Source organism: Lissotriton vulgaris, chromosome 3_1, assembly GCF_964263255.1.
Source record: "Lissotriton vulgaris chromosome 3_1, aLisVul1.2, whole genome shotgun sequence".
NCBI lineage: Eukaryota > Metazoa > Chordata > Amphibia > Caudata > Salamandridae > Lissotriton > Lissotriton vulgaris.
In genome coordinates, this window is record NC_141689.1 from 551,764,577 (window position 1) to 551,778,003 (window position 13,427).

The 13,427-nt window shown below is 43.7% G+C and overlaps 1 protein-coding gene across 5 annotated transcripts in view; it reads left to right on the plus strand.

Annotated features, from left to right (window-relative positions):
- The first annotated feature begins 4,122 nt into the window (after positions 1 to 4,122).
- Positions 4,123 to 13,427, plus strand: part of ZFYVE16 (zinc finger FYVE-type containing 16) — a 743,498-nt gene continuing 734,193 nt past the window's right edge. For 2 of the 5 annotated variants that reach the window (XM_086960828.1, XM_086960831.1), the window contains exon 1: positions 4,162 to 4,499. The gene's annotated coding sequence lies outside the window, so the exon portion shown is untranslated. Of the gene's footprint in view, positions 4,519 to 13,427 lie in introns of all 5 variants that reach the window. The other 3 variants (XM_086960830.1, XM_086960829.1, XM_086960827.1) reach the window with 3 other exon arrangements.

A 13,427-nucleotide genomic window follows, 5' to 3' on the forward strand; every position in this document is an offset into this window, starting at 1 on the left:
CTACTGTGCCCTCTTCCTCCTCGCTCTCCACTGCACTGTCCCTGAGCGCTTGGGCTAGGATTTCCCACGCCAGTGCCATTTCCTGAGCTCTCTCGTCTGACCCCCGTCGTGCTAGTTGGTATCTGATTGTGCTCTCTGCCGCTGCCCACTTCTGAAATTCAGTCAGCCATTTCCGGTGCGTCGGCGCCGTCTTTGACTTCCATCCCCTGGTGAGTTCCCTCTTCGCAATAAGTAGGCCCATGTCTATGAATTTGCTCGTCAGTTTATTTTTGCGTGTGTGTGGGAACCAATGCCGGAGATGTTTGAATTGGTAGTTTGAACGCTGTTCTATAAATCTTTGTAATTATTTTGTCCAATTGGCCACTGTCCAGTCCTTTTAGGACTTCGCTGCCGTAGGTTAGTGTGGGAATGATTTTTGCCTGAGCGGCCTGTAAAGTAGGTGCAAAAGTTGGTCCTTGTAGTTTCTTGTGAACGGATCCAATGGCGAAGGCAAGTGCTGCACCCTTCCAACTGAGATTTATATCTGTTGTTGTTGTTAAAGATGACTCCAAGGTACTTATGGCATTTAGATTCGACAATGCTTTCCTTATTAAGGGTCCAAGACAGATTCTTAGCTTTACCTGAACGGACCGCCAATATTTTTGTCTTCTTATTATTGATCTGTAGGTTATTCTTTATTTGCGATTTCGGTAATTGCGAGATCGCAATTTCAACATGGAAAACGGCCGAATCTGAGAATTTTATGCGATTTTGGCAAAATCGCAATCGGCAATAGCGGCCGATTGCGATTCTCTTTTTTTTGATCGCATTTTTTCATGAATCCCATTCTGCGAATTCTAAATTGCGATTCGGTAATTATCGCAATTTGGAATTCACAGAATGTGACCTTGATGAATCTGGGGGTAAGTGATTTGCCCCAAATCACAGGATGTTGAACCGACGCGGAGACTCTAACCTGGTTCACCAGCTCCAAAGTCGGAAGCTCTGACCATTGCGCTACATCCTCTCCCCGATGTTATTGCAAGCAGTAGTAATCGTGAAGTATGCTAGTGTTTAACAGCCCAGCTGCCGTAGAATACTTGGGATTTCATCAAACCTCCACATGTTGAACATGTTAGAAACAGATTAAAAATAATGTATTGAGGGAGAGTGTCACTTGCATTTAACAGCAGTGCTATACTGCTGCGATGTGTTTAAAATACACCTCTGCTGGCTTACAAAATGTTCAAACATGTCCTTTGTGTGTCTCCGCACCGGATTCTTTGACGGTGTTTAAGATGTTTGAGCGCGAGGGTAGTTCAAAAGGGCTCGAGAACAGATCCCAGTGTCGAGCACCCTAAGCACATTACAGAGTGGGTTGGATATGGATCGGTGCTACCGGTTGTCTTCGAGATCTCGTCAAGTGATTTATTCATGTCGAGAGCAAGCCTTCTCCGTTGCAGAAGATGAAATATCAGCATGACACTGGAGCATGACGAGGCACGCTGCTCTTCAAGGAAGGGCGACTAGAGGGGGTTATACTGTTACACACAAGCAAGCCACAATTTCCTAGCACACATTCAAACCGTTCCATGCAGTTTGGGCGGGTGTACAACTATTTAGTAGTGTTTTCCGGCGGCTGCCTCCACGGAAAAATAATAACGAGCCTTGAGTGACTGGGAACAAGGGTTTGATTAAGTGGTTGTCACAGAGGCTCTTAAGGCATGGACAAAGTGGGGCCCGGATCAGGACCCCAGACTTTCAGAGTACCCCCTAATACAGCCAGCTCTGTTCCACAGAGTCTTGCCTTGATGACCTTGATTAATTTTTAAACAGCGTCTTCCTTTAATTTAATTTTAATGTGGTTGATATGTGGGAGTCTATTACAGACTTTTTAAAGAGAAACTATTTGGGTTTTCAACACTATTCAACATCCATAAAAATGTTTCTTTTAGATAAAAACAGGATGTTACAAAAGAGAAATGGGTTAGGATTGCAAAGATAATCTGCAATAATATTAGTGAGCTGCTGCTGTATATTCTAAAATTGAAAATACGTTACTATTCTTGAATATTAAATGTAAACACTTTTAGAATACGGACAAGTGTGCTTGTGCACTTTCAGTGACCTGGCCAAAGAGAGCCTGAAAGAGCTGCTATTGGATCAAGAATCCAAAACTGTTCCGCACAAAGCCCCCCAAATTACTTTTGGCCCAAGGCCCCTGAACTTCTTTGGATGGCCCTGGGCTGTCCTGTGCTCCTCTGCTCTCGTGTTGGGGGAGGGGGCTTTTTACATTGCAAGTTGTGTTTCAAAAAAAACAAATTGTAAAGTGTTACTGGATGAAATCCATGGTTGTCTAAGAAGTCAAGCATTTCATGAGGTCTGTTGGATGCTGCGATACTACATGTTAATACTGTAACTGCTTGATCCACAAGTGAAATCAAATTTAAGCCCTGCAGAGCTATTTTAAGGAAGTGCATTTTCCATTCATATCATACTTGTAACAAACATTGACAAAGCAATATATTACTATTTTGAATAATGCATAGAGAATATGTTATCATTAAGTTTCTCTAAAGGGTAAGGCAGGTAAAGCAGTAGCAGCAGGGCAAGCTTTTCTAGCACAATAAAAGCAAATTTACTAATGGAAGTGTGAGTGGCAGTGTGTGTGAGTGAGTGAGTGTGACAGTACAAAGGTACAAGAATGCAAGAGATATAGTGAGAAAGTGTGTGACAGAATGTGTGTGTGAGTGTATGCATGCTATCCTTACAGAGGGATTTTTTTAGAGGTACCCAAGACTATTGCTGCAGTATCAATGGTAACTTTTTGGTGCTGTCATATTGAATGTACTCATTGGCAGATGGGGCTTCCCCATGAAAAAATTAGGACCTTGGCATAGTGGAAGTTATTTCTGACATAAGACATTTAAAAAAAATCAGATTTACTCCTAAAAAAGCCAGGCCTCCTTGGTGCACCTTGAGAGTACTGGAATATTTTATGAATGCTCCATAAGGGACTGCCACATATTAGAAATGTGATCCCACAAATTTAAAAACATTGTCAGGGAAGAAGTCAACTCTCCCTTAAATCTTCTACAAGAAATCCTGGTAAATTGGTTTGCTTGCTGCAATCTGGGGAAAGTATCCCACCCCACCAATTACATGGATGTTTTTCCTCATATAATGGCTGTAAGGTTAGGTCTGACCCAGTTTCGGGAAATGCTTGTGCTGCCCCATTGCTGCTGGGAGCTTGACCGGCTTTAGGGCGGTGTGACCTGTTGCAGCCGCACCTCGCGTTGACTTTGGTGAGGGATACAGAGTTTAAAAATTATTTTTGGTTTAAAAGCAAGTTTCCTTGTGCATCAGGCAGTTTTCAGACAAAAATTAAAAATATCAAAATAACTCTAGTGATTAATGTTCCTACTCGTTCGAAATTTTGTCTAGTGAAAGTTTTGACTCATCGTAAAGTAGTGCAGAGGGTTAATGTGGCTGCTGCAAAGAACATGTACCATGCGGATCACAAAACTGAGTGAACTATGAGTAGCACTCTAAAAAATAGACATGATTTTTCCACATTTGGTCTAATTACTTTATGAATGCAAATAACAATAAAGCATATTGTGACTATATTCCTGCCTTTCTCAATATTTTTCTTCAAAACTATCCGATTATATTTGTTTACGGGGCGTATGGTCTCCTGCAACGGGAGATTTGTATTGGGATGCTGGAAAGTCCACAAGGTTGTCCCTGTCCCCCCCAGAAATTTAGTGTCTCCTACACCCCTGTGCAGTTATATTACAGTTCTACCTAAAAACAAATCTTCAGTGGAAGCTAACTAATTTATAACCAGCATTTGTACAATATTAAAAGGCGAAATAACGCTACCTTGCAAGGAAAATCCATGCAAGTTTTTTTAAACGTATTTTGTTACCTAGCCAGTTGCTGAACGTTACAGCACGGCCTGGCCTTTATGTGGCAGCGTGCGACGCTTCAACTAACATCCTCTGGTAGCGAACTCCTACCAAGCAACTTCTGACCAGCCTCATTCAAGTGAATCCAAAGACACACCTTTCCTCTGACCAACGAGCTATCATGTGATGCTGGGACACACTGCTAGTTAACGGCGCATGCGCAAACCACGGTGTTTACGCACGGATCACGTGAGCAGCAGTAGTCGTCCTCTTCACCGGGTTGCTTCCTGTAGTAGTGGGAGGTGATAGTTGCTTGCTATTTGGACCGCGGTGGGTGATGGGGCTGGTGTAGGATTGTTTGCACAGGTATAGAGGGTACGCGGATAGCAATGAATTTCAGCGTAAACAGATTAACTGCCCCTGCCCAGGATTTATATTTTGCTCCCGCTTTTGATTTCTTACTGACATTTTAGTGTAGATAAACCAGCTGAAACATACTAATCAGCGTCTTTGGAAGTTGCTGTATTCATCTCCTAATTGTATTTAAGATGTATTTGACCACAGTAAACCAAATCTGAAGTGAGGATGCTTTGTCGCCGAAGATAATAGGTAACCCTACTTTCTTAAAGTGCTTTGGGGAGATGATCGGGATATAATGTTATTGTGCATGTCATGCTGTGCCGCAAGAATATTAGTCTGCTTTTGTGCCCCATGAAGCTTTTATCTATCTTGTTTTTATTGTATGATTCTAGCATTTGTATAGCGCATACTACCCTTTAGTGGGGCGCCGAAGGGCTTAGCCACACGGATCGGAAGCAACCCTGTGTGTGCTTTACGGCTGGGAAGGTGTTTTTAGCCTTTATGTAAAATGTTTTCATGTCATGAACGATGTAAACCGAGGATGCAGCGTCTGGCGGGGTGAGGTGTATGTGAGGAAAGACGTGCTACTGATGTTGCTTTTGCGCCTGCACTGTGATTGTTACTTTGAACAACTTCTACCCAGTGGTATTTTCTTATTCACAGTTAGAAGGATAAAAGGCGGAATCTGACCCAGCAAAGGTTTGAATCTGTAACGTTCAGGGTATAATTTATGCACCTCAGTGTATAGCAGGTTAAATGGTGATGTATGTTAGAAGAGCACAGTGTTACTGTGTCCCATTTGGGAGCACTGGTTGATGTAGTGTTACGTTGAACTTAAGTGTGTACAGCAGAGGGCACGTGATTAGGCATGGTAAGTGAGCAGAAGTGAATGTCGGTAAAATCTTGGATTATCCCATGATAGGTGTGTGCAGCGAACCCAGTCCTGCTTTTCAATACACCCTGTTAGTATTTTTATATGGCCCGTGCAAATTTGAGACTGTTCTCCATGAAGTTGTCCTTTTTTAGTATGCAAGTAGTGAAGTGCATTTATAACTGCACTCTTGTATGCAATGTTGGTTTGTATTTATTTGAAGACTGCAATTATATTTTTGAAACCAATTTACTATGGATGTCCCACTTGTATGGCTAGTTTGCTTTTAATGTACTTCCATGTTGTTATATTTGTAAAGCAATTTTGTCTTATGTTCTGCTTTCTAGTGTGGTTTAAATGCTCTTGCATGCCCTTGGTATATAACAATGTAACTATTACATTTCTAATTTTAACTGCTCTGTATTCCACATTTTTTTTGTACTATTTATCTTTGCAGCTCTATCTGCTTTTCTGTCTACCATTACAACGCTGTCTGTCTAGCTAAGTATTTTAGCAAGTCCATCTATCCACCTCTCTCTATTTTTCTATTTATTTAAAAAGTTTTCTATAGCGCGAACATGACCACCGGGGGTATCGGAGCGATTTACAGTATATAAGTCAAGGAATGATACAAGGGGTAAAAAGCAGAACAACTAAACACAGTAAAAACAATCTTAACAGCTCCATAAAGCACACAACCCTAGGGAGTATTGGAAGCAAAGAGTCCAGACAAAAGTTTCTTTATCCATAACGTTTTTACCTCCTTGAGAAAGGATGTATAGGGATAAAGTCTCTGTTGCGAACATGGTCACAGGGGGTATCAGCGCTTTACTGTTTATCAGTTGCAAGTGGAATTTGGCGAAGGTAATAAATGACCGACTGAACCGCAAGACAGTCTTCATATATAGGGTTATCTATGTAACCCTTTCTATGTATGCAACCCACTATCTATGAAACTCCATGTAGCTATTATTTTATGCAATGCCATGTATCTATGCAATGCCGGTATCTATCTAGCTATGCAACACTGTGTATCTATCTAGCCATGCAACATCATGTCTCTAGCCATGCAACATCATGTCTCTAGCTGTGCAACACCATGTATTTAGCTATGCAACACCATGTATATAGCGATACCACCCTCTTTAGCTATCTGCCTTTGCAAACATCTCGAGCTACCTGTCTTTGCAAGCCTCTCTAGATATTTATCTTTGCTAGCCTCTCTAGCTATTTGTCTTTGCTAGCCCCTGTCAACACTAATCGAATCTCTCAACTGCCCCTGGTCCCCCAACAAACCCTTGCATTGTTGTCTTCGTGAAGGTGGACAACCAGCTCAAGGATCTCAGGAGATTGACCCAGCTCCTGCAGGACACACCGCAACTTACACCTAGCGATGAGGTCGAAAGCTGATTTCAAATCAATGAATGCTTTGTAGAGGCGTCATTGTTCATTGGTCACAGTTTTCCAGGCCAGTAGGGAAAAACGGAAGACCTGATCGATGGAACTGATCTTTCTTCTAAACCCTGCTTGGAAGGAGAATAAGATATTTTTCTCCTCCATCGAGATTGTGATTTTTGTGCGTAGTACACAGGAAAAGACCTTCTGAGCACCATCGATCAGGCTAATGGGCCTGTAGTTGGATGCTTGAGACCGATCACCCTTTTTGAAAACTGGGATCACCTTGGGGCCCTTCCATGAGGGAGGTATGGCCCCCCCTACAGCAATACCATTGGCCAAGGCACAGATGTATTTAGACCAGATGGGGATGTCGTTTAGAAAGACGTCGCTTGGGATGCCATCAGGCCCTGGAGCTTTGTTCCTAACAATAGATTTTATACTAAGTGTAATTTAAGATGAAGAAAACAGCCTAGGGGTCTAGTAACTGTTATAATTGATAGTAGGAACTTCGGTAGCCGGATCGCCTGTGGTATAGTGTGGTAAAGTGATCATACCGGGTGGCGATGGAAATGTTGTTGGTGGGTGGCCTTGGTATTTCCGTCTCCCCATCACAACTAAAAGCCAAAACTGTTGGGAATATTTCCTCTGGCAAGCTTTACTAATGTGAAGCCATCGATCCTCATCCCAATCCCTTTTGGCTTCGTCCAGGACTGCGTTATAGTTTCTTCTTGCCTCTCTTAATTCTGTCAGATCATTTGCTGTGATAGCAATAGCCAGTTTGGATCTTAAGTTCCTACACTCCTGGTTGAACCATGAGAACCGTGGTCTGGTGAAATTGGGGCCGTTGGGGCATACTAAAGTAAAACGCCAAATGGCTGAAAAAATTGGTATGGTATGCCGTGATCTTAGTAAACCCATCCTGCCGTTTAAGCAGACAATGTAACTCACTAGAGCTATCTAAAAGGTTAGACTTCATATCTTCAAGTTTCGCTACTCGGTCCCATTTGAGTCCCCTATTGTCGTTTGAAGGACAAACCTTCCTAGTTGTAAGAGGCATACTTGAAACGCTAGAGTTTTTTTCTTAAAGTGATGAGATGGTAAGCTCAAGGGGGTTGTGGTCCCTATCAGTAGTTGTTCCAACCACCAGGTCCGTCACACCTGGCCATAGTTTGACATCTAATAAAATATAATCAATGCAGTTCATATTCATAGTTCTATTATATGTATTCACCCCCATTTTGTCGGACTTGGTATGCCAGTTTGCGGCCCTGAGCCCATATTTGAGGGGTGGGGCATGATGCTGTTGTGCTGTGCATGTCCATTATTAGGTCTCGCACCTGCGCCGATCGCGAAGCGATGCCGCTGCGAGCCCTATTGTCGCCGGTTCTGCTTACAACGAGCTAAGGGAAACAAGAGATGGGCACGCACACCCTGCCGTAATTGGATCAGGTCGCGCGCGTTCACCATCTCCTGTCTCCCTTGTAAGCCTCCGCGCACAGCACACAGAGACACACGCACACGCGTGCACGCATACACACAGACACTCGCGCACACATCCCCTCCCCGCCCCCCCCACCAGTCATCCGGCTCTTTTTACACACTCACGCATACACACACACGCGCATACACGCATACACACACACGTGCACACACAGACACTCACACACAGGCACACTCGCACACACATACGCGCGCACACATCCCCCGCCCCCCCCCCCTCGCACCCCACTCACCGGGTTCTTTTTGCGTGTCCCTCTCTCCCTCGGCAGCCAGCGGGTCATTCTCGGCAACAGGCGGGGCTCTCCATGAGCACGGGAGCCCCGCTAGCTGACACGTAAATCTTCCGGACGGCTTCATGGGCACAGGAGTGCGGGGCAGGCTCCCGTCTGTTTCCTGTATTTTTGCGGCCCCGCCCCCGTCCCACCAAAGGTTGCCTGGTTTCCTGTTCAAGCTGGGCTGCGGCAGTGAGTTTTTTTCAATACCTAACTTGTTGTTAATGCGATCTCATGGGCCCCGGCGATAAGGTGATTTGTGTTTAGAGACTTCAGGTTCTATGTGGGGCACTCTGTGAGTGTGCATACTAACTTTAAGTACTGCCTGGAAGTGATGGTTAATATGAAATCTGGTTTGGTTTTTGTTTTATCTTACATACCGCTCACACTTTTGTCTCCTGACTACAGTAAAAGGGGCAGACTGTAACCCAGATCGGCGCGAGTATGTTAAGCTTGTTTTACGGCCCCTGTCAGGTTCTGTAACTCATGTTCTGAAGGAGGTAGCCTCTAAGGGATGCACTTTTAGCTTCGAGACGCCCATCTTCTTTATTAGAACAGTGGAAATGAGAACTGTGAAGATCTGGCAAAGCGAGGCATATCTGCAAGTCCTCATACCCTTAATCTCCACCCACCTTTCAAGAAACTTAGCCGTGGACATGGCAAGATTCAGGCATTGCCCTTTAAGGATCTATACACGGAGACTTTCTCTAATTTGCATGTCATTGCTAGCAGCATCCAACAAACTCGTGTATTGGCACTGGGCACTCGAGAGAGCAGGGAATCCTTCCAGAAGCACCTCCTGGGTGAGGCAGATGGGGAGGAAGAAAGGGGACTTCCATTGCTCTCTTATTGCCAAAGCCCCAGCATAGCTGTTTTTCACGGTCCAGAGCAGGCTTGTGGCCTATGGGAAGGCAGGATAGAGTACCTCAGCCGTGGAAGTTGTAGCCTCTGTCTGTGTACTATATGAAAAGCATAAACAGCTATGATTCTCACTCTCAGTGCTATGACTACTATATAGTACAAGTGAAGGAAAAAACAAAGTAACTCAAATAACAGCCATCCTAAAACCATGCTGTCCAGCAATCTCTTTTACTTAGTCACCCACCCGCACGTCACTGTGCAGGGTGGAGCTCCCCCCATCCCTGCCCTGAAGGCCTGTGAAGTAGGACAGACGCACACACTCTACTAATAAGGGCTTTTTATATGTTAAGGCTCCAAAGCGTTTCTTAATTGACAAGGATTTAGTTTTTTTTTTTTTGAGTTCAAATCTTTTTTATTGAGCAAAAACAAAGATGATAACGGCCATAATGCATCAGTAGATTTACATTCGTATTGGAGTGACGCCGTGGTCAAGCATGGATCAATGCATATAGAACAATACATACAGGAACGGAAAATAAAGCATAATGAAAACAAGAAGGTAACATCAGACCGAATCTGTAAGTGAGATGAGATGAATGAATAAATAAATGGATAAGCAAATAAATAAATAAATGAGCAAGGTAAACAATAAAATATGCCATCATTGCAATCTTCACGGCTGTGCACAGTTCCGTAGAGCTCTCCATCCAAATCTTATCAGATAATACCAGGTATACTTGTCATCCCTGCACATTGTGTCTAAGTCTGGTAAGCCCATATGGGCAGGATATAACCAGTACAATTCGTGCGTCAAGCACCCCCACATTTACTAAGTGTTGATCTCATTGATGGTGTATCATGGTGGATCGAAGGTAAAGGAAGCCTGGTCTAAAGAAGACCATAGTTTTTTGTTGGTAACCTGCCATGGTGATGAGTGAAGAGCAGGATTGTCAGTGCCCCTAATGCAGGATAGCCATTCCCTCCAGGCGTTAAAAGAGACCTCAGATGTTGATTTCCAATTGCATAGGACTACCTTGCATGCTAGTGTTAGCAGGAGATCCAGGAGCTGACGGTCATGATCACCCTTTAGTAGTGGGTCTAAAGCCCCCAGGATAATGTAGATGAATTCCCTTGTAGGGTGTATGTCACATGTGTGCCAAATGTAGTCAAAGATTTTAGTCCAATATGTTTGGAGCATGGGGCAGTTAAATAACATGTGTGGAAGGTCCCCAATACCCGAGGAGCAGTTCCAGCAATTCGGTGTATCTCGTAGGCCAACCTTAAATAATCGTTGTGGGGTCCAGAAAGCCCTGTTAAGAATCATATATTTGGTCTGTGATAGTATCGGCGAGACCTTATGTGTGAGTGCTGATGCATGTATCCTGACCCAGTCTATGCTTATGCCAGTGTTATTTGGTTCTGATTCCCATTTTGCTTCGTTACGCCTCATCGATTTGTTGGGTGTTGGTGCAAGAAGTTTATATATTTTTGAGACAAAATGTCCAGAGGATTGAAAGTGAGGGAGCATAGATTTCAGCCAAGGCGTCGCTAGTTTGAACGTTCTGCTGGATAAGGCTGACTTTAGCTTCAGGAATGAGTAAAAGTCAATCGGTAATAGGGAGTGTCTAGCCTGCAGAGTCGAGAATGGTAGTGGCATGTTATTTTCGTGTAGGTCTGCAATCACATTAACACCTTTATCAGACCAGTGGTCCCATATTATGGGCGATCCGCCAATTTTGATTGACAGGTTACGCCATAAAGAAGCAGATGATGAATTATGGATTTGTAGACCAGTTTTGTGAGCGCGGTCTAACCGCAAGAGAGCTCTCTTGGTATTAAGTATGATGTATTTAGAATTCGTAAGGTGTGAGAGATCAATTGTGAGCACAGCAGAGAGCGGGGCCTTTCTGATAATGGATCTCTCAATGTCAATCCATAAGGGCGTATAAGTAGGGTCTTCAGTAAACCAGGAAGCTCCTTGTCTGCAGAGAAAGGCGGTTTGGTAGTTTCTGAAATTTGGTAGACCTAAGCCCCCTTTAAGCTTTGGCAATTGCAGTTTCTTCATGGCAATTCTTGGTTTCTTCCCTTTCCACAGGAAGTCCGTTAACGACTTCTCAACTTTATGTAGAAAATCCTCTGAGAAGGTCATGGGGAGCATACATGCCATATAATTTACCAAGGGACTGATCATCATTTTTAATGTTTCCGCCCTACCCCACCATGAGAGGAACTTTGGGGACCAGCCATCTAAGAGTTTTTGTATTTTTTTTTGTAGAGTATCTCCTCATTAATTTTTAGGGTGGTTACCAAATCCCTTTCAAATTCCAGACCTAAGTATTTAAAACTCTTCGGCTGCCAGGTCAGCCCGGAATCGCCCAGGATGTTTTTATCACACAGATTATTTAACGACTTCACCTCAGTTTTATCCTTGTTCAGGGAGTACCCAGATACACTTGAGAATTCTTCGATTGTGGAGAGTAACGCCGGTATAGCCTTATCAGCTCTTTCACTCATGACCAATACGTCATCAGCATAGGCCGTGAGTTTGATTGTACAGTCTGAAAACTGAACTCCTGCAATTTCAGGGTTTTCCCTAATATAGTACAAAAAGGGTTCAATTGCCAGGAGGAATAAGGACGGGGACAATGGGCAACCCTGCCTAGTGCCTTGTTCTAGACTAAAGGGGGAGGAAAAGGCGCCACCAGCCCGCACTCTAGCAGAGGGACAGGCGTAGAGGGACATGACTAACCTAGTGAATAGGGGACCCAGGTCGAACTTGTGTAGTACAGCATTTAAATAAGTCCAGTCAACTTTGTCAAACGCTTTTTCAGCGTCTAGTGTGATAGCCACGGTGGGCGTTGATAAGAACTTCGCTTTTTCAATAACGTGAGCCAGAATTCTCGTGTTATCGCTCAAAAGCCTGTTCTTCAGGAATCCCGCTTGCGAGGGATGTATTAGGGTCGGCAGAACCTTCTGGATGCGTTTTGCTAAAATCGATGCCAGGAGCTTACAATCTAAATTTATCAGTGAGATAAGCCTGTAATTTTTGGGGAGTTTATGATCTTTGCCTTCCTTATGTATTACAGCAATTACGGCTTCAGCCATAGTTCCCTTGACCTCTCCTGTGATGCTAATTTCTTGAAAAACTTCTAATAGAGGAGTTGCAAGAATATGGGCAAAAGTCTTATAAAATGGTGCAGTATAGCCATCAGGGCCAGGGGCTTTCCCTTTTTTAAGGCATTTGATCTCGCTAACCACCTCCGATTCAGAGATCGGTTCATTTAAAGCTTCCCTTTCTGCGGTCGTAGGTGTTGGTAGTGTGCAGTTTGAGAGATACTTCTCCATTTTTTCACTGTCAACGTGTACGTTCCTAGCATAGAGTTTTTCATAAAAGTCTTTGAAAATGTTCGCAATCTTAGTGGGATCAGACTTAGGAGTACCATCGCCATCGATTAAGGAAGTAATGGTGTTCTTCTGAATTTTAAATTTAAGATAAGCCGCTAACCCCTTCCCTGCTTTGTTCGAGTCGCAGATTTTAAAACGCTTCTTCCTGTCCAGCCAAATTCCTGCTTTCTCACTGATAAGTTTATTATAGGTGTATTTTTGATTGGACGGTTCATTTAGGACTGCAGGGTTCCTACTCATCAGGTATTTGTGCTGAAGTTTCGAAATGTCCTCTTCTAACTTCAACAAGGCTGCAGTGCGGTTTTTATTAATAGCAGAGGATATTTTTATAATAAGTCCCCTTATAGTGGATTTCAGTGCCTCCCAACGGATGGTGTCTGAAGTGTCCCCTCTCTTATTGGACAATAAAAAGTCTCTAATGGCGGTATCAAGGATTTCTTTGTGTTTCGTGTCATTAAGAATAGTATCATTAAATCGCCACATAGATTGACGGGTAGATGGTTTAAGATTAGATAGTGTAAGGGAGACGCATGAGTGGTCAGAGACTAATCTGGGAGCAATGTCCGTGTCCTCAACTCTTGCCACTGCGTTTTTAGATATGAGTATATAGTCGATTCTCGAGAACGAGTCATGTGGCGGGGAGTAGAAGGAGTAGTCTCTGCCATCAGGATGCAGTAAGCGCCACGTGTCCACCATATGGGATCTGTTGCATAGTTTCATGAATGCCTCATGGGCTTTGCCTGGGCAAAAGACGCATTTAGAGTCCCTATCCAATACAGGGTCATATGGGAGATTGAAATCGCCTGCCAAAATATGGAGTGCTGTGTCAGGAATGGAGATGATCTGCTTCGAGAGGCCTACCCAGAAGGA